The sequence below is a fragment of the Lissotriton helveticus genome, chromosome 7 (assembly GCF_964261635.1).
Source record: "Lissotriton helveticus chromosome 7, aLisHel1.1, whole genome shotgun sequence".
Taxonomy (NCBI): Eukaryota; Metazoa; Chordata; class Amphibia; order Caudata; family Salamandridae; genus Lissotriton; species Lissotriton helveticus.
In genome coordinates this window covers 812,182,121-812,203,009 of record NC_136068.1, presented here as the reverse complement: position 1 = coordinate 812,203,009, position 20,889 = coordinate 812,182,121, and the positions used below count along the sequence as shown (strand labels likewise).

At 42.7% G+C, this 20,889-nt stretch overlaps 1 protein-coding gene and 1 long non-coding RNA gene across 3 annotated transcripts in view; one reads left to right on the top strand and one right to left on the bottom strand.

Annotated features, from left to right (window-relative positions):
• LOC144769225 (uncharacterized) overlaps positions 1 to 457 on the bottom strand; it is a 341,045-nt gene extending 340,588 nt beyond the window's left edge. For both annotated transcript variants that reach the window (XR_013598681.1, XR_013598680.1), the window contains exon 1: positions 286 to 457. This is a non-coding gene — a long non-coding RNA (uncharacterized LOC144769225). The remainder of the gene's footprint in view (positions 1 to 285) is intronic.
• PCBD2 (pterin-4 alpha-carbinolamine dehydratase 2) overlaps positions 1 to 20,889 on the top strand; it is a 530,788-nt gene that overhangs the window by 123,826 nt on the left and 386,073 nt on the right. The gene's annotated exons all lie outside the window — the stretch shown is intronic.

Below are 20,889 nucleotides of genomic sequence, written 5' to 3'. Positions count from 1 at the left end.
ACAAAGCCAATACATTTGCCTCATATTTCGATGATATCAGTAACGAGCGTTATACTTCCTCACAAGTCTTTCCAACTTTGTTTATTTTACGCTCAGCTTCTCATTCATCTAAAGTAGCTTTCATTTTTACATAATTTTTCAGTTACATTCATTTATGATGATCCACAGCTGTTTTCATTACAGAGTTCTTCGTTATTTTTCAACTCATTTCATTCCTTTTTTTCCTTGAATAAGACTCTCATATCATTCTTCAAATTTTCTTAATAAAGTGGGCGTTTCACTCACAATTTCATTTTCTTGCTGTGGTACGTGGGTTCTCGTGTTGGTGCCTCGTCGCCAACTTTGTAAGGAAACTCCGAGGCTGTGTAGGTTAGAATGAAGTTCCTTTATTAACTGCACCAACACACGCGCTCCGAGGTGCGGAGCGCTCAACCTCCACCCTGCCACCAGCTGTCATCTGTCAACATTCCAGAGACAGCTGGTGACGTAATTGCCGGGCGTACGGTGTCCCAGAGGGAACAAATGCAATCACAACAGCGTCCAGCCGCAGGTATCAAATGCAGTCTATGCACACATCGCCTCCACAAAGCACAAACCTGTCCTTTAAGAGTTACCAAAACATCGGCGGCCAAACAACCGCTTTACACCCACCACGCCAAAGGCTGTCTGATGGGGAAGAGACACTGGTGACTCAACTTCTACCAAGATATCACCGCCAGACCATTAATATTCACACAGCAGCCAAATGTCTTCACACACTGCTGGCAGAGTCAAACAAGTGGATGTCTGTACTAATGCCCTGGATTGAAGGCTGTTCGATGTTGTAGAACACTGGCGGGGCGATCACCAGGGTAATGTATATCTTTGCAGGCTCCAATACAATTTAAATCTCCTCTTAATTTCACAGCAGTTATCTTGAAGTATCTCCTTGTCATGTTGGTTTCTCTCTGTAAGTTAACTTTCATTCATTTTACACATGTAGGTTTTTCTTTAAAATCATCGCCAAAATGTTGTAATGGAAAGAAAACGGTCCATATTTCAAGGTGTAAATTAATGTAAGAAGGTTTATTTATCTTAGTTTCAGGTAGTGAGTTCCATGAGTAAGCTTCTAGGATAAGCCGGATGTTAAGCCCCACCAGGAGCAGCCTCCCTCTTACGCAGCTCATACTTTAACTGATACTCACAAGAACCCAACATTCCAAAGCATCACCATGCACCAACACTCTACATAGCACACTTATACTGGCTGAGCAGCAGGTATAACATATGTATTAATGTTTTGTGACTGACTTCCAGTTGCAAAACGTTTTTTTTTACCACCTCCTCAAAGAAGTTAGTGGCAAGCTATTTACAAACTGGAAGGGGTCCACCGTGGTGAACTTTGACCCCAAAAAATGTTTAAGTCGATGGACAAGACTACTGTTAAAAACAAAAAAGAAACAAGCTTGTCAATTTTTTTAAACACATTCCATTTTTCTTTATGTAAAATAAGTTGCAAACAAAACAAACTGCTTTATTTAAAAGCAGTTATAGACGTTGTGGTTTGCTGATCCCAGGAAGCCACCATCCCTGTGATAGGTTCAATTGTAGTGGGGCTCAATTTGCAAATTACCTCAATAATTAATATTCTTGAGGTAGGTCTAATGACGACCCACTAGGAATTCGCAAACCGCCTGATTAGGACATAGTTTGGTTTGCAAATTACCACACTGGTTGGAAAAAGTACTGGTTGAAACTTTTGACCAGTGCTACGTACATCTAGCACCTAGTGGGTTTATTAAGTCTGGCAGTATTCCCATGTGCTGGGGAGAGCTCTTCAGTGAAAGACAGAGCAGCGTTCAAACCTTTGGCTTTGTCCTTCACTTTCAGTGGATCTGGAGAACTATTCAAGAGAGTGCTGAGGCCCTCTGCAGGTGGGTGTGGGTGCTGGGACCATCTTACCCCATCCATGGGGGTGCCCTGGATTATGGGAGGCCCTATATGCTACTTTCCATGTGGTGCACTGTCAATGTGCCTCCCGAGAGAGCCAGTTTGCCCGTGCGCCGACATCTATAATACAAAAAACACAGTTGATGGACAGAATGTAGAACAATGTCATACATTCACCTCAGTGCAAGGATCTGGGCCTAAATCCATCGTTTTTTTGCCCTCCACACCACCCTGGGTTAGACACTGGCTACATGCAAATCAGCTCTGACCCTGTGCCTCATGGGAACAGTCCAGTCCGAACTACCAAGCCATGTCTTTCCCAGACCGGAATCAAGCATCCAAGGACCGGTTTCTGGTAATCAGCCTTCATCAGCCTGGATAACTTGACTCCAGTGGTGTGGAGAGCCTGGGACTCACGTCTGAGCATACCCAGCCCACTCGGGGTGAAAATTGCAAAAAACACAGTTGATGGACAGAATGTAGAACAATGTCATACATTCACCCCAGTACAAGGATCTGGGCCTAAATCCATCGTTTTTTTGCACTCCACACCACCCTGGGTAAGACACTGGCTATATGCAAATCAGCTCTGACCCTGTGCTTCATGGGAACAGTCCAGTCCGAACTACCAAGCCATGTCTTTCCCAGACCGGAATCAAGCATCCAAGGACCGGTTTCTGGCTATCAGCCTTCATCAGCCTGTTTAGCTTGACTCCAGGGATGAATGTATGACATTGTTCCACATTCTGTCCATCAACTGTGTTTTTTTACATCTATAATACGGCACAGGCACAGAGACAAACACTCTGGATTCCTAGGTAATATGGCACATTGTGTGTCAGTATTGGAGACACTAGAAGAAAATATCTCTCCCCTGTAGTGATAGTTTTATTAAGCGGTCATTCCTTTTGCCTGCTATGTTCTGTATTGACCAACGACACCCATACACAACCGTATCCGTAGAGGTGCAATCGCAGCTTCCATTTGATATTAGTTGTATCATACATGCCAATCCTTCCAATTCAAATGGGAGACTACCGATTTCAAGGCTAGTCTCCCGCCTCCCGATCCTTGCATGTAGAAACCCAATTCGAAGTTTTGCAAAACGTCCAAAAATAAAATGGTGATACCTGTTATGCTCACTCCAATCTCCTCGTCTAAGAATGACCTCTGACATCAAAGGTTAACGCTTTGCCCTTAATTCTTGGAGGGGGAGATTAGAGCATGCAACAGGCCTCGACGTTTTATTTTTGGCATGTTTGCATGTATGGTTGTATTGCCAATTTAATTACACTTTAAGGCTTTACACTGGCTAGTTCTTAGTTTGTAATTGTGTTATTTGCTATGGCATGGCCTTACTGTTTGCCAGATCTTAAGAGTTTTTGTACATCTTCGTTTAGTTTTGTGCACAAAAGAAAAACATTTGCCAGGGTAAAGTAACCTTCTTGAGTCTGAGAATCCGGAGTGCTAATTTCCCTAAACAGAGTTTGCAGCACGTTTGTGAACATGCCTAGGTTGTTCAACTTGTAAAATTGAACACCCAAAACCTCGTATGTTTTTGGGGACTTGCCAATGATTTGCAAGTAGTTTCCTCTCTGAAAATCATTGAGTTATTTGTGCCAAACTAAGGCTAGGTTTGTTTCCAGAAAGTTAATGGAATACCAGACACCCCGAAAAGCGTTAGGGGTGTAGCAGGATTTATTTTTATAGCTACGTAAAATTATTTCACCCGGAAATATAAAAAAAAGTTTAAAAAAACACCTATTCAACTGCATATTTGAATACAATTCGTGGCTGCAGAATTGTACATCTGTTATACTACTATGTGTGGAAATACTTGCAGGTTGCAGATTCACTCTATCAGTATGATACAACCTTATGGTACTAAACTTCAGACTTTTATGAAGAGATCAATGAGTTCCATCCTGCCATCCTCACTTATGGTGTCTACGACACTATGCTTCACTGCACCCAATCTCTGATCTTTCTTGTTTAACCTTTTGTCTCAATGCTCCTACTTTTAACCTCTCACCATTGTCGTTTCCTACCTCTCCATATTCCTGCTGTAGTTTGACTTTGCATGGTAACTTTTATGCTTCGACTGCTCCATTTCGTCTCTCCTGCAGCCAATATCAATGGTACGAATCTCGAGCACCTGCAGCTCATGACTATAGAAACAGTAGGTTAAGGTATGTTACACATGTCTTGCGTAATGCACCATTCCTCACTTACTTGTCATATTGACGCCATATTGATTCACATAAAAATTATTCTCTGTGGTCTTCTTTCAGAGCGAGGGCCCTCAGTAGCGGCTGCTACCGTCATGGGGTGGTGTGGCAGTGAGGTTAATTAAGAAAAAAAAACACTTACCTGGGAACAGCCGGCCACTGCCTCCCCTGTGTTTTCTTCCTTCTTCCTTTCTCCAGGCTGGCCAGTAGCAGGAGCACCCGGCACACAGGCTCCAATGAGCCAGTCACAATGCTGCAATACAGCGTTGTGATTGGCCTTAGCGCCGTGGTTCGGCACTCAGATGGGAACAGGGAGCCTGTGCATGTTAAACAGCCTGGTGGGGAGCATGCAAAGTGCGCATGAACTGTTCCAGCCAAACAGTTCATGCGCTCTTAGGGAGTGCAAACCGCTCCTCCCCTGCTCTGGCCAGCCCCGCCCCACCCGATGTTGAACAAGGGCACTGACTGCATGCAATGGCAAAAATAAAATGATATTAATGATACGTTATTGTCATTTTATTTTTCCTTTTTGCGTGGGGGGGGGGGGCTATCTCCTCCACCTTAGTGGAGGACCAGCCACTGAGGGCCCTAATGCAATTATTAGTCAGGCAGCCAGCTGTGTGGAACATCTGGGTGTCAGTCTCTTAGTGTGTTTCAGGTAAAACCTGTAAAAGGTGCTTCCCGACGATCACAAGCATTTCACAGCAACTTTGTGTGTGATCACCCAAGTTGTAGTAATGTAACCCAAATTAAATATGCTACAACAAATAAAACAAATGCAGATATTCTATGTAGTGCGAGTAAACATTTTTCTGTGGCATGGACTGAAATGAAATTAATCTTTATTGTTTAATTAAAATTGTTACAATATTCTATGAATAAAACAAAAACGTGTTTAAGATCTCACACAATTAGTTAGGAATGAAGTATTCGTTTAAAAAGATTTAAAATAATTAAAATGACTGTTATTAAGATTATTGTCTTATCTAGCAGTGAGGTGTTGTGCGTTGGATTTAAGGAAAAGTTTTTATCGTAGTCCCTCTTGCTTGATGGCTGACTAAGAACTGTTATAATTCAGTTTTTGGCTCGGATTGCGTCTGTGAATTTCCCTAGTCGGGCCGCAATTTGAGGTGTTTTAATAGAGAAGCACAGGTCGGAAACTTCCCTGCAACTTTGTAGGCCAAGCAATCTACAGATGGGGAGAACCAAGCGCTGCCGCTCACTGACTAGCTTTGGGCAACAGCACAACAGATGGAGCCAAGATTCACAGTGGTAATTGCAGAGTCGGCAAGCCACTGAATTATCCTGCCGGGCCCAAGTTGGGTTAAAATCCGTGATGGGCAAAGCGAGAAGTCTCATATAGGTGATTCTTCCCCGAGCCAGGACTGTCAAAGTTTGCTCCGGGTAGGGCTGCGGCTTTCCCATGGCGTATGAGGAGTCCAGCGAGGAAAGATTGAATTGGTAATGCAGGCTTTCCAAGTCCCTTTCAAAAGATATTCTCTTGGCCTGAGTATTCACTGTTTTCCTCCAGGCTGTTAGTGGGATGTCAGGGTTTTGCAGATTTTGCATGTTGATGTCCAATAATCTAATGCCTGCTGCCAAATGCACCTGCCATGGGGAACCCTCCTCTTCGAAGAGTGTTTTAATTTGTCTTTTTAATGACAAGTCTGGTGCTCGCGTGGTCCTGATAAAATATTTTATTAAATCACCTTAAAAAGTGATGTCCGGACTGTTGAGACCCAACTCCAGCCTTACTCTTGCTCTCCTGGCCTGTCTAGGGAGCACTAGGACCTTTTTGTTAACCAAAATTTGATGGCATGGAATGTGTTTGTACATAAACAAAAAATTATGTAGTAACATAACGTGTATGTACAATAACCCTAATGGATAGTTTCACACGAGTGAGTCTGTGTAAAGACATTAGTTACATTTTCAAAATTATCTTCGTAGCATGACTCAAATGTTTGAATACAATGTTTATTTCTCAGTGCGCATACTTATACTAGGGAAAAACCAACCTTCTGGATGCCACTGAAATTACATATAAAAGAATTGCATATAACAAGAAAGACCACTGAAACGTTTAAGCATCAAAACGTCAACTCCTCATTAAAAATCATAGCATGGAAAAAAGCATAAATATCGAAAATGTGGCTGATGATTAATATTTACATTGACTTTAAAGCTGACAAAATTAGTTATGGTACGACGCAAACCAGCAGCTGATTGCAAAACTTTGTACCAATTACACCCAGGGGCTATAGTCAAAGCTACCAACGTCACTACGTTCACACCAATAGTTTGGAATCATCTGTAACACTGATTGCTTGTAAAGCTAAGTACTTAGATGACTGGGCAAGGCGTTTCAGACCGTACAGTCATTCTAATCTTATTCACCATACATACTCATCCAAACTTCCTCCTTTAGCTTGAGGTGGGTCATACTTTGGTAATCCCTACACTGTCCTTACAGTTATTTTTTGAAGTACTGAATGTTGCTGTGGAGCATTGAGATATATTTCCATACTGCAGAAAATCATGTAAAAACACAAGTGCTTGAACTAGAGCTTTCCTATGTTTAATGCCCCACAATGGGCAGATATTAGATAGATTATGTGGATGGTAGTGAGACGTTTTGACATCAGATAGGACTTTGTGGTGATTTTTGAAACAGAGCTATGTTTCACCCTCAAGTTATGAACCATGTAGACAGGTTGCAGAGGATAGACTGTCTGATTCGGCCATTAAATGAAAGCCCTTCGGCCATGTTATCACTATTTAAAGCCATACAATAGACAATTAAATGAATGGCATAGATATCCGTTCTAGATCATCGGCCTTCCCAAATCCAAGAAAAGATGATTTTGCCATTCAGTATTTAATGGCTATCAAGTTAGCCAAAATGGGTTTCCTGTTGACCGACCTATCACTGAGAGCCACCAAAATCTGGGTATCCTCATGGTACATGTGACAACATAGACCATGTGCCAACATGACACCCACAAAAGGAAGCATGTATATATTAAATAGAGGTGATGGTAATGCTGAACCCTGAGGAACACCATATTTCAATGGATGTTTCAAAATACTTTATTTAATGAACTTGTCATTTGTGAATTGATAAAGATCATATTCAACTTAAGTTCCTCCCTCTCACTCGCAAGAAATGTTCAAGAAGGGTGAGGAGAAGCCCATGATCTATGATGTGAAGTGCCTCCAGGGGAAAGGGAAGGATGATGATCGCTGCATCTGCCTTGTTCGGGAGCTCAAAAAACTGCTCAAGGATATCCTAAACAGCAGTCTTTACTCCCTTGTACCCCCTTCCACTGATTGGTAATCTGAGAACAAGGACTCTGTATCTCAACCATGACATGTGATTCTAATTTATTAAAGAAAAAGGGTAGGGTTCAAATTGGCCTATAATTATTTGGAAGTATAGGGTCTCGGCCCACATTTATTTGCGGGGAATTCCAGTGGCTTATTTTAGTTTTTGAGGCTAAATGTCTCTTTGAACGGATACATTCACAAAAAGAGATGTCCTCAACAAACATATGTTGCAGGCATAATATCCATATTTCATTCAGAAGGACACATGCTGGTAGCTGTGTTCAGAACAATGGCTGAAAAAAAGAGATCAAACGATGTGGAACTCCGTTGTTAAAAATAGAGGCCATGCATCTACTTTGTAATTGGCAGCTTTTGCTTATTCTTCTATTTTAATCTTTAAATCTGCATTTATTTTATTTAAAAAAAATACCTGAAGAGTTGAAATATGAAAACCTACATCTGAATTAGCACCAGCAAACCTTACAGTTGGCTCACAATATTTTTTGAATAATTTGTGACATCCGTTGCCAACCCAATTAATCGTCCTCTCGTGAAACAGAGTTTTAGCTGCATGAATGGCTTTTTATATTTATATAACCATGAGCTTTTTAAACTAATCTAGATTTCTGTAACGTTGTAATAATCAAGCTTCAACTGATTTTTGTTTTTAGGAGTTCTTTCAGACGTGGACTTGAGTGTGCTTTTCCCTTTGCCCATCAGCAGTTATCTGCCTCCAAATGGAGTCCCACTACTCAAGCCAAAACATAGATAGAATCAGAATATTTAATACTTAAGAATTCTGTGGTTATAGCCCACACAAGCTGAAACAAGATCACAACATATCTCTTCCTTAATAATACAAACATCATAAATGGAAAGAAGCATGCAAGATGTCAAAAATGTGTGTGTGTATGTGTGTATGTGTGTGTATATATATATATATATATATATATTGTTATACCAATTGCCCCAGCTTTGAGAGGGAACACGACCGTGCTCCGCCATCCGGCAGTGGAAATGCAAAACATTGAAAAAAACAAATGCTCTTAAACAAGAAAATTAAGAACTGAACTTACTGAAAGGAAATAACTTATGCACGCAAGGAGGAACTCAGACACCCATCATGCACCATGTATTGCTCACAAGCTAACGCCAACAGAGGGCGTGCATGAAGAATAAAAAGAGCGGAAATGTTTCCCCATGTGATGCCTCAGTGTGTTTTCTCAAGAGCGGCCCATGAAGAAGAGGCGTAGGACCTCGAAACGCGTTGGCCAAGCAACAATCAGCTCGAGTGCGTGCAGGCTGCATTTCCACTGCCGGATGGCGGAGCACGGTCGTGTTCCCTCTCAAAGCTGGGGCAATTGGTATAACTACATTTACACGGCCGTCCTGCCGTGGAGAGGGGAACCATCTTCAGTTGGAGAAGAAACGTTATCCCAGCTGACAGAGGCTTTGGGTTTCGAACGGATCGAGACCTTCACAAGCACCGTTCTCATATATGCTAATTAAGCCTGCAGAGCATTCGAACCCCTACTAAGGTTTGTAAAACATTGAAAAAAACAAATGCTCTTAAACAAGAAAATTAAGAACTGAACTTACTGAAAGGAAATAACTTATGCACGCAAGGAGGAACTCAGACACCCATCATGCACCATGTATTGCTCACAAGCTAACGCCAACAGAGGGCGTGCATGAAGAATAAAAAGAGCGGAAATGTTTCCCCATGTGATGCCTCAGTGTGTTTTCTCAAGAGCGGCCCATGAAGAAGAGGCGTAGGACCTCGAAACGCGTTGGCCAAGCAACAATCAGCTCGAGTGCGTGCAGGCTGCATTTCCACTGCCGGATGGCGGAGCACGGTCGTGTTCCCTCTCAAAGCTGGGGCAATTGGTATAACTACATTTACACGGCCGTCCTGCCGTGGAGAGGGGAACCATCTTCAGTTGGAGAAGAAACGTTATCCCAGCTGACAGAGGCTTTGGGTTTCGAACGGATCGAGACCTTCACAAGCACCGTTCTCATATATGCTAATTAAGCCTGCAGAGCATTCGAACCCCTACTAAGGTTTGTAAAACATTGAAAAAAACAAATGCTCTTAAACAAGAAAATTAAGAACTGAACTTACTGAAAGGAAATAACTTATGCACGCAAGGAGGAACTCAGACACCCATCATGCACCATGTATTGCTCACAAGCTAACGCCAACAGAGGGCGTGCATGAAGAATAAAAAGAGCGGAAATGTTTCCCCATGTGATGCCTCAGTGTGTTTTCTCAAGAGCGGCCCATGAAGAAGAGGCGTAGGACCTCGAAACGCGTTGGCCAAGCAACAATCAGCTCGAGTGCGTGCAGGCTGCATTTCCACTGCCGGATGGCGGAGCACGGTCGTGTTCCCTCTCAAAGCTGGGGCAATTGGTATAACTACAATATATATATATATATATATATATATATATATATATATATATATATATATATTTTACCTTTTACACATTTCTTTTACCTTATGTACTCCCAAAGATACTTCATGTCCTTGTTTGGTGGACAAGCATATAACTTATTGGCTCATTGTGACTTTGGCCATTCTGACTACGATCCCCTGAACAATTGTTGTTTAAATGACCGCCCTCCTTGGGCTAATTACCAGCTCACCATCTTTCATCATCATAAACCCACCGCATCTCTTTCTGCAGACTTCACCATACATCCCCTTTTCACATACAAAGCTACTCTCCTGTGTCCCATGTTTCACCATTCATTAATACCACATACCAATGAAGCACTTCTTTATCTTCGAAAGGACCACTGAACTTATTCAGACCTATCTTTGCGCATCCAAACCTAACATTACCTAATCAGCATGAACTATCCCTCTTCCATGTTATGGATTTATGTGACACATTGTTCCGCATTCAACAACTCCTTCATCCAACATAGGATAAGCCTTCTGCTTGGTTTCCATCCTTCCATCCTTCCATCATTATAGATTGAGGAGGTCATGTACTGGCATGCTCCATCATGCGATATACCTGTACTAAATCAGAACTGACTTAACCTGTTGATAAGCGCTAGGTAAATTGTCCCTTTGATCATGCGTTCGGCGCCCTAAACCATACCATTTGCTTGCAAATTGTATAATGTTGTGCAGGAGTTCTTAACCCCACAAATAGACAAAAACTCTTTCATATCTTGTGAGGTCAGTTGTTTACCATTGTTGCTGATCAGTACTTTGGAAAATCCTTACTCTCATAAGACCTACTTCAGACTGTCAATAGTTGATTTGGTGGTCATTTTGTACAAGAATCTTACAGCAACTTTTTTGAAAGTGCATGCATCTTTATCAAAGCAAATTTCCTTTCCTTCCTGAGTTCAGGCAAGGGACCTCTAAAGCAACACTTGTCCAGGGTCACAAATTGTCCTTAACTCCGTTCTGCACCCAAATTTCAATCTCTTTTAGCCATCCTTGTGATTAGTGCATCTCTTTATCTAAGATACCACATTGTTGCCCATACCTGGTAATCAAAACTCTGCTCTCAAATTTTTCGTTGTAAGCGTTTTGTCCCAAGTGACATTCATGCACTATATTAAAAACGTTTCTACGCACTCTAACAGGTGGCATATATCTGTCTCCTTGCAGTTTCACTTCATCTCTTAGTAACAATGATTCATCCACAAAATTGGATATATTCTTAAGGAGCTTGATAAAAACTTTCTCTCCGTCCACCCTTTGTAATCATTTGAACTACTCTACTCAGGATATTTGCATCTATCTCATAGGACCACTCCTCGCTCGATACTGCCCCTTGACTTCATTGTCCCACATCACTCCCACCGGTGACTAGATTTTCATTAACTGCTTCTGATCCGTGCAAATGGAAATCTGAACACCCCACACAAGTTTTAAAATATTCTAGACCCCGGGTAAGGATGCACTAGCAGAGTTAGGTCGAGTGTTAACTGGTCTTCCAGATGGGATCCTAATAATGGGGGGAGACTATAACATGGCAATGAACGACTTGACAGATAGGCACCCCAGGAGACAAGGGATGAGGTCAAATGAGCTCATGGCAGACTTTACGATTGCGTTAGGGCTTTCAGATGTAGGGCGAGAGTTGCAAGGTGTTACTATAGACTTTACTTACCTCTCCAGTGTGCATGGCAGTCTCTCCCGGATTGACTACTTCTTAACCTACGCAGCCTCGGTAAGCAACTTCAGGCGGCCCAAGACATATCCTCGGGACCTGTCAGACCTCTCCCCAGTGGGAATAGATTTCACACATGGTGCTCAACAGCAAAGCCACACCATAGTCATTAATCCATGGCTGCTTAAAATCCCTGATATCAGAGAGGAGCTTGGTGTCCAAACTGGATATTTTCTGGAAGAAAATGTGGGATCTGTTGCATCGGCACAAACGATATGGGAGGCATATAAGGTGGTCATGAAGGGATATGCCCTCTCGCTGAAAACGCAATACGTTGCAAAATAGCGAGAAATATTGACGCAGCTAGAGAAAGCACTTAAACGACTTGAGGCAGACTATGCAATCCGGCCTTCAGATGAGACACTACATGGCCTAGTGCTCAAAATGGAGGAATATAAATTGAAAGCCAGCAAACACATGCTAGCCAAACAGACTGCTACTCACCACAGGCTATACGAGCTGGCTGATAGGGCAGGGAAAACGCTGGCCTGGCTGGAGAGGAAGGAGCAGTGTTCTAGGTGGGTCCCCAGATTACAGACGCCTACCGGAGGGATTATATCCTGCCTGAATGCAATAGCAGAGACATTTGCTGTCTATTTTGAGGGGGTGTATTCGCCTTCTGCCGTATATACTGCGGCAGAGTCACGTCAACTTTTGACGGAGTCCTCTGTGCCGGCTCTATCGGATGAGGACAGGGAGTTATTAGAGGCAGACCTCACTGATGAGGAAAACCGAAAAGCCATAGGCCAATGAAATCAGGTAAGGCGATGGGGCCGAATGGTACTCCGGTAGAATTTCTTAAGGCGGCGGCCTCACAGGTGGTCCCACATTTGAGGGGAATGTATCAAGAAAGTTGGGAAGAGGGTATCCTACCCCCAGGTCAGCGACTGGCGAGCATTGTCGTTATACACAAGGCTGGCAAACCGGTGGAGGATTGCCGTTCCTATAGACCAATTTCTTTAATTAATGTGGAGGCTAAGATTCTGGCGAAGGTGCTTGCTACGCGGCTGGGGACAGTGATATCTTCTCTGGTACACCCGGACCAATCGGGCTTCATGCCAGGACGGAATACGGCCCTTAATATTCGTCGACTTAACAACGTGCTGGCTCGACAGCAATACCTAGAAGAAGACGCAGTCATACTCTCCCTCGACACGTCCATGGCATTTGACTCAATTGAATGGTCGTATATGTTTGAGGTCCTGGAGAGGATAGGATTGGGCCCTAAATTCAGGCTATGGGTGCGGCTACTATATACTGACCTATCTGGACAAATTAGAGTGAATAACTACATATCTAGACGGTTTTCTCTCCGCAGAGGCACCAGACAGGGCTGCCCTCTGTCGCCACTATGGCGAGATGTCATAACCAGGGGCATGCGGTGGTCACATGACTATGAAGATAGAATATCACTGTATGCAGATGATATAGTGCTATATTTGACAAACCCTTATCGATCTATTAGTATGGTCCTTGACATTTTTACCAATTTTGGAAAGTATTCTGGTTACGCTATTAATTGGAGCAAGTTAGTATTGTATGTCCTGCATGGGCAAATCCCGCCTCTTCCAAAAGATTGTGCCCTGAGGGTTGTGGAGGACGGTTTTAGATATCTGGGGATCTTTGTCACACCTGATCTAGCCCTCTTTTATGGTCGCAACCTAGCGCCAGTGTTGACACGATTGCGAGCAGATGTCCAACATTGGAGATCCCTCCCATTGTCACTGACTGGCCGTACTGCCCTCTTTAAAATGCTCGCTCTTCCGCGGTTCTTATATATTTTACAAAATTGCCCACATAGAGTTCCGGATGCCTATTTTACCGCGGTAGAAGGTGAGGTGCGTACACTGCTGTGGGATGGTAAGGCCCCGAGGATAGCTCTTCAAAAATTAATGAAGGGCTGGTACGATGGAGGTATCGCACTGCCTGACCTACGTCTGTATTACTGGGCCTCGCAAGTGGTGACGGTAAATAGATGGAGATATGCCCCCACCAGATGACCCTGCATGTGCTTTAGATAGATATCAGATGGATAGAGCTGGCTACCTTGGGGCGCTCTATACTAGTTCACGAAGAAAGCAGATCATAGGCCCCGCAAAACACACACTGCAGATATGGAAACTGGCTAACTCCCAGTTTGGTTGGACATACAGACTTACTAAAATGACACAGCTGTGGTATTCACAAAGGTTGGGTATGCTCTGCCATCATCTGGGATTTGACAAATGGGACATGATTGGTATTTCGACAGTAGGCGATATGATTAAGAAGGGTAAGATCCTTCGGTTTGAAGAGTTACAGAAGACTTACCAATTGGCGCCAACCGAGATCTTTCGTTATTTGCAAATAAGGCATGCTTTGATGGCGGCATTCCCCAGCTGTATAGATATACCGGAATTCTCTCCTTTAGAGGATCGTTAGTTAGATGGACAACTACACACCAACGCGGTCTCCCTCACCTACAGGAAGCTTAGCAATAATATGCCAGACTCTTTCGACAGCTCAAGGAGAAATTGGAAGATACCGCCTTGTTCAACTTCGTGTTTTCCACCGCTCATATATGACTGGAATCATTCTAGCAGGATAGGGACTAGGACTGACTATCACTGCTTCAAGGGCTGCGGGCAACCACCCACCTTCTACCACATGGTATGGGATTGCCCAGCGATACAAAGCCGATGGGGTAGAATTACAACACATATGCATTCTGCCCTGGGAAAGGCAATTACCTTGACTCCACGATTGGGCCTGCTAAACATCTGGGAGGCGACAGATCTAACAGAAACGGAACAACAATTTGTAACGTTGGGCTTCACGTTATTCAAACGAAAAATCGCTAGGGGATGGGGGGGGGTGGGAGTGAAGCCACCTGAGGTAGCACTGTGGAATAGGGAAATGGATAAATGCATGATAGCCGAAAAATAAGTATTTATCATGAGGGGGTGCCCAAAGAAATGGGACAGGAAATGGTCCAAATGGAATCTGTACAAAAGAGAGATTTGTGTGTCACCAATGTTAGAGTTAGAACTGAGAAGAGCTAGAAATGGAATACAAAATATGTAAAGTATACCTCTGATTGAACTTATTATTCATGTGAAAACAACTGTATGTGACATGATGGGATTATCTGCACAGAGGTGAAAAGTGTGTAATTTCTTTAAATACAAATATTTAAAAAAACAAATATTCTAGACCCCAGGCTGGTTCTAACACTACCCTTTCCATGACACACAAGTGCTTTTCCGTTTGTGTTGGCAAGCGAGATGCAAATGCAACTGTTTTTTCTACTGTATTGGAGCGAATGTGGGACAGCACAGCACCTATACCAGTTGAACCGGTAACTGGTCAACAGTCCGAAAAGTTTAGCGTTTTGTACCAAATGGGACAAAGAGTCCAGCATTTCAGATCTCCATTTTGATATTATCCAAACAAGTTTGCTGTGGATTATTCCAAGTAAAACTGCATCTATTTCTCGAACACTTTTATTGACAACATTTTTTATAAATTTGGAGTAATATTCAATTAGTCCAAGAAAGGATTAAATTAGATCTTTGTCTATGGCCGCTAACATTATCGCACTGATGAAGTCTTTCTTTAGTTTGACTTCTTCCAAGATAACGTAATCCAAATGCTCAAATACTGTAATAATACTATGATTCAAACTTCTTCGATCCACGCAAAATCTTAATTTTGTGTCTGCTTTTTGTGCTATAACAACTGGAGAAATAAAAATGGATGTAAATTCTACCATAGGCCCATTTCTTCCGCCTAGGTTACGATCATCCTCATCCCCCTCACACACTATTCTGTCTGATCCTAGCGACCCAGGCTCAGATGGTACCATGTTTGACAACACTGCAATCTTTCCCATTTGATTCCCTGGAAAAATATTCTCTACCTCTAACCCTTCTATATTCCTTGCCTATTGCAGAGCAATTCTTTGAATCAGACGTCTTATTGTTTCTACCACACCTGCTACAGACCTTACCATTATTACTTTTGGAGGAAACATGTTCTTCTCTCTCTTCCCTGTTTACCCATGTAAGTTTGTTTCCACCTTTTATATCCCTCGTTTTCATTTCTCTCATATAGTACTCCGATTCTTCTACTATCTTGGCAGTGCTTTTGTATCTTTTAATGATAGATTTTTTTCTCTGCCCTCAACCTATCCTGAATTCTTTTGCTCTTACATTGTTAGGTGTGTCTATGAGGCACAGTTGCATCTCCTTACATAATTAACCCAAGCAAGAGTAGACACAGGAGTAATGCAATTACCTGTAAGTAACTGAGCCATTAATGATTCCCTTTTATGGATGCCCCGGCAAAGTAAATCCTTGGGAAGCAATATAAGTACCAATTGGTGTATGAGAGACTGATTTGTGTCTGTGATGATGCATCAGTTTTATACCGAAGTCATACTTTTTTTTGTTACGATTTTCGAAAATAGTATTCCAAGGCAAAAGTTTTTTTATTTTTTTTTAATTCCCTCTTTCAGGAGATCCAGATTTGGCAACAGATATTTCAGTTACCAAAGTGTGACAGTCTATTACCTTGGTGAAGTCAATTATCTTATCTTTCAGAACACAACTGAAAAGGTATTTATTCTAGTTATCTGTTGGCCTGTTCACCTTTATTTGCAAGAGAAGTTTGCCGGTAGTGCCAAGAGCCCCTCTACGTAGGGCACTGTATAAGAGCCCATATTCAGTTCATGTTGATTTCCCTCGCACTCACTGTATGGGAGGGGCTGAGAGAGGCTCTCACTGTGTCTGGCCGGTCTCAAGCTAGCCATGCCGAGGCACCTTTCTATCCTCCAGCACAGAATGCCACATGAACTGGGCGCTGGGTTCTGTGATGTAAACGGCAAGAAACATGACACAACTGTATGCTTTAACCAGGGATTTAAGTGCGCCATGCCCCTCTGCGTCTCAGAACCTGCAGTAATGAATAACTGACTTTAAAATTGGTCCCTTTCATGTCCTGTATTCATGTCCTTAACTTTACGGGCAAAAATACTGATAGTTTTTAGAACAATGAAAGTGAAAAACGTTAAAGTAATCCAGGTTGTGCCTGCTACTGTAAAACATGCTCTACTTACTCTGGTATTCTCTGAATGTTTGCTTTTTCAAGGATGCTCTGTTTTGGTATTTTTGTTTTGAGCAGCATACTACTCTTGTATAGTGCATACTTTGAACTTAGTCCTTCAAGGTTTATATAATGGGCCACATTATGAGCAATGGAGTTGAGGCTGAAGGCACTGTGAGTTTCTCTCTAAGCCAGTCAGTGCCATCATTAGGTGCTCAGAATACATAGTAATCCATGGGGTATCCTGCTTTCTCATCCACCAACAGTTAAATACCTTGTAGTTTGAAGGCCTACAGCTACTTTTAACTCTTTCTGTCCGACTAAACGATTCTTGTACCATAATATTCATTTCAAAGGCCCAGACCATTCCAGCTTTAATAATCAGGAAAACGTGCAAATAATTCTTGATAACCTCTCCGATCTTAGCATATGAATCACCTCTTTACCTCCAGGAAGTTGTAATCGTCCCCCTGTGATGAGGTCTCATTTAACCTAACAGGAACCCAAGTACTTTCCTCACTCTGGCCATTGATGTACAAATCTGTTCTCTTAAATATCGCAGAATAGACAGGCAATTCACTCATAGTAACACCTCTCTCAATTTCTTGAACACCTTTTATGTGCTCTGCTTTCAGTTTGCCTTCTCTAACTGTTCAACATTTAAGAATCCAGCTAATAAATAAAAAATGGGTAAACACAGTAGTGGTCTCTTAACTCTTATTAACAACAGTTTGTCAATGAAGCAATCTCGCTTTCAAATGCATCTTTTTTTTTATGCATCAAAGGAAATGTTAGTGATTCAGTTAAAAACTAAAGGCAAGCAATCCAATCTTTTTATTAACATGCTCTACCTTCCACCGTCTCCAAACAAATCAGGAGCTAAGTTTGGTGCCTTCTTGGATGAACTTCGAAACATCTCAGATGCACACGCAAACTCCATTATTGTTATTTAAGGGGATTTAAATGACAATTTATTTCGGACCAGGCCTATGGATGCGGCTGACGATTCACCTGATTCGGTGTTCAACTTCGTTCCTCTGATGACCAATAAGACCGAACTCAAAACAGCATCTGATGCAGACCTTTTGTAGGTCTCGCCTATGCAGCGCGCATGCGCTGCATAGGAAAAAGACCTTTAACAATCGATTCCGTTTTGCAGTCAAAAACGTGCACGCATTGCGTTGAATGGCAACGCGTGCACGTTTGGCGATTCCCTTGCGGGAGCGAGCTTTCAAACCATCTGTTTGTAATTAACAGATAATTCCAGCTCGCTGCCACAAGGGAAAAAGGCACAGGCCCCCTCCTCTCTCCCTTCCCCCTGCTGCCACGCGTCAAACTTTTTTTTTTTATACTTTGAGCGCGAAGCGCGCGCTTGATATATTTGAGGGTGATCTTCACATATGGTGCCTCGTTTAGTTGTGGTTATCCTATTTCCTAGTCCATCAGCAGAAGAGAATAATAGTGGTTTTCAGCAATATTCTTAGTTGCTTTCTTTGATCCATCCTTTTTATTCGTGTCATTTTATTTATTTATTTAAAAGGTTTATATAGCGCTGGCTGGACCCGGAGGTATAAGAGCGCTTTACATGGGTATCAGACAATAAATTGCAGGTTATAGCTTTACAAAGGTTACACAGTTATTAGAGTATGAAAATTGTAGTTACAAGTAAGGTTGACACAAACAAAAAGGAACATATACTGCGTGTGCGCGTTCGGTTTTGTTAGTTTAGAAATGCTGTCCATGTAGTTAAATCAAGGGAAACGGCATTAAACAAATTTTTGGGGGGTTCCATGCAGAGCTAAAAATAGCATCTCTAATTAGTTGCGAACAAGAGGAAATGCTTGCTTGAAACGCATGTTCTGTTCATTTTCTGTCACTGCTTTTATAGTACAAATATACTGCCGAAATTTAAACTGCCCTTCCCATTACTTTCCTTGTTACATGTGGGGTCTCTGTTTGAGCGCCCACTAACAAGCCGACTTTTGTCAGGTGGTGGGTGGGACGGGTGTTAGGTGGAAGACACTTTTTGGAACCAAAACTGTTCAGGGTGTTAATAATGTGGTGAAGTTGCTTAGTGAATACACGCACAAAACAAATAGTGGATGGTGATCGGAGCGAAGGGGTCAGTTGCTGTCTGTGCGGTCAGATTTTCTTCCGACCAGCTGTGCCCGCATCCTGCCATCTGTGTCGGGCTGTGTGAGTGAATCCTGCAGTATAGGTTGGGCCATGTGTGTCTGCACTGCATGCTGGGTTGCATGCACCTGGGTCTGTGCGAAAAGCACAACACACCTTATGCACTCTGTGCTGAGATTCTTGTACTGTGTGCTAAGGTCTGTGTGCCCTACATATTATATCATGCTGTATCTGTACCATGCAGTGTGTACAAGGAAGTATGTGTGCGAACTGCAATTAGTACTGAGCTGTTCTCCAAAATGTTTTGAACTGTCTGTGTACACTGTGATTCGCTGTTTGTGCATTGGGTACTGTTTGCTAGACACACACATGTCCTGCACTGTTGAGCTGTTTGTATGAATAGCGCACTGCTTACTGAGTATTATGAGCCTAGCCTAGGGCGTGTGATTGTCCTACATCTTGTACGTGAGTATGTGTACATCAGGCACACCGTCCTGGGCTGTATGTGCGTTATGCACTCTATGATGTCCTGTATGATCCACTGCATTCTATGGGTTGCTGTATATCCTGTGCGCTTTGCTGCTGGTCCCATACATCCAGCTGTCTGTAATGAGCTGTGTGTAGGGGTCCCTAGACTGTTTACGGAGCAGGCGAGCCTTTGCAGGGGCTTTGGCAGGTGGTCTGGGCACTGGGGCTCAGCGGCTGGGGGCCGTGGGAGTACAGGCATGTTCTAGGGGGGGGGGGGGCGAAAGGTTCAATGGCATACTTGAAGTGTCATACACTGCTGTTGAGTTTCATACGCGGAAGAAAACCATCTCAGTGATTTGTTCCTTACTCAATGCAGCCAGCCTTCTTTAAGGGAGACGGCTTAAACAAATCCTTTTTGTCATGTTAATTTCCTGTGTGCACTTTTGGCTCGTGCCACGGCAAGTTCAAACACTGTTCACCTCAGGTGTTGGCAGTGGGGCGTCACCTAGGGGAGTGACAAGTGTGGGGGTCCCTCAGCATGAGACGATTCGAAACATCAAGCTATGGTGTGTCAAAACAGCGCAAATGCATTCCTTTTAACTTTGCGCACTGGCAGTGCAGTTAACATCTCAGCTACTGCAAAGCTCTATTAATTGGATATGATATTAGAAAATTTTTCAGATATTAATACTGTTATTAGTCCGCTGCATTCAGAAACGAGCCTTGCCTAGAATACTGTAAGGTTTCATAATTTTGATGTCGGGTGTTTGCAAATGAACCTGTTATCGAGGGCAGCACTGGCTATCTGTAAAATGTACACGTCTTCATGTGTCTCACATGGAAATTATGCAAAACAAAATGTCACTTTCCAAAAAATCACCTATTGGTGTAAAGGAGGCCACGGGGTGCAGTCCCCCAGAAGAACCACGCTGCTCCTCCAGATAGCCGCAACTCTATACAGTTGTATCAGCATAAGGTGATAGAAGTGCAGTTTGTGCTAGTATTGCAGCTGTTTCAAGACACCCTTGTATTGCGCAGTCTGTGCCCTCACACGCACATACACTATAACACACTGTTAGCTGTGCATGCACATCATTTCAATCAATACTTGTTTTCAATGATGGTGTGTCTAATTATGTGTGAAGTGCTACTGACGAATATAAACGCAATTATGTTTTTAAAGCTGTTTTTCTAGCACAGTATCGCACTGCGGCTTGTTTTTAGTTCCTCACTCCTGTGATTGCGGTATGGCTCTACTAGCCACCATTTTACTGCGCAACAACATATCTTAAAGATATTGTTAAAGCCAATAGCTCTGGCTAAACACTTATAAGTTCCCAAGGGCGAGATCTATTGGCTATGCCAATGCTTGAGTTTTATTCCACGGATTCCGGTCACTAAACAGCAGATTTTCGAACGACCGGCCTGCGGAATCTACTTTGTTCGCAGGGCACCAACCATTCAACAACTATTGATTATACATCTTTTCTCTCTGCTTATTTCCTATATTTTTTTGAGTTTGAAC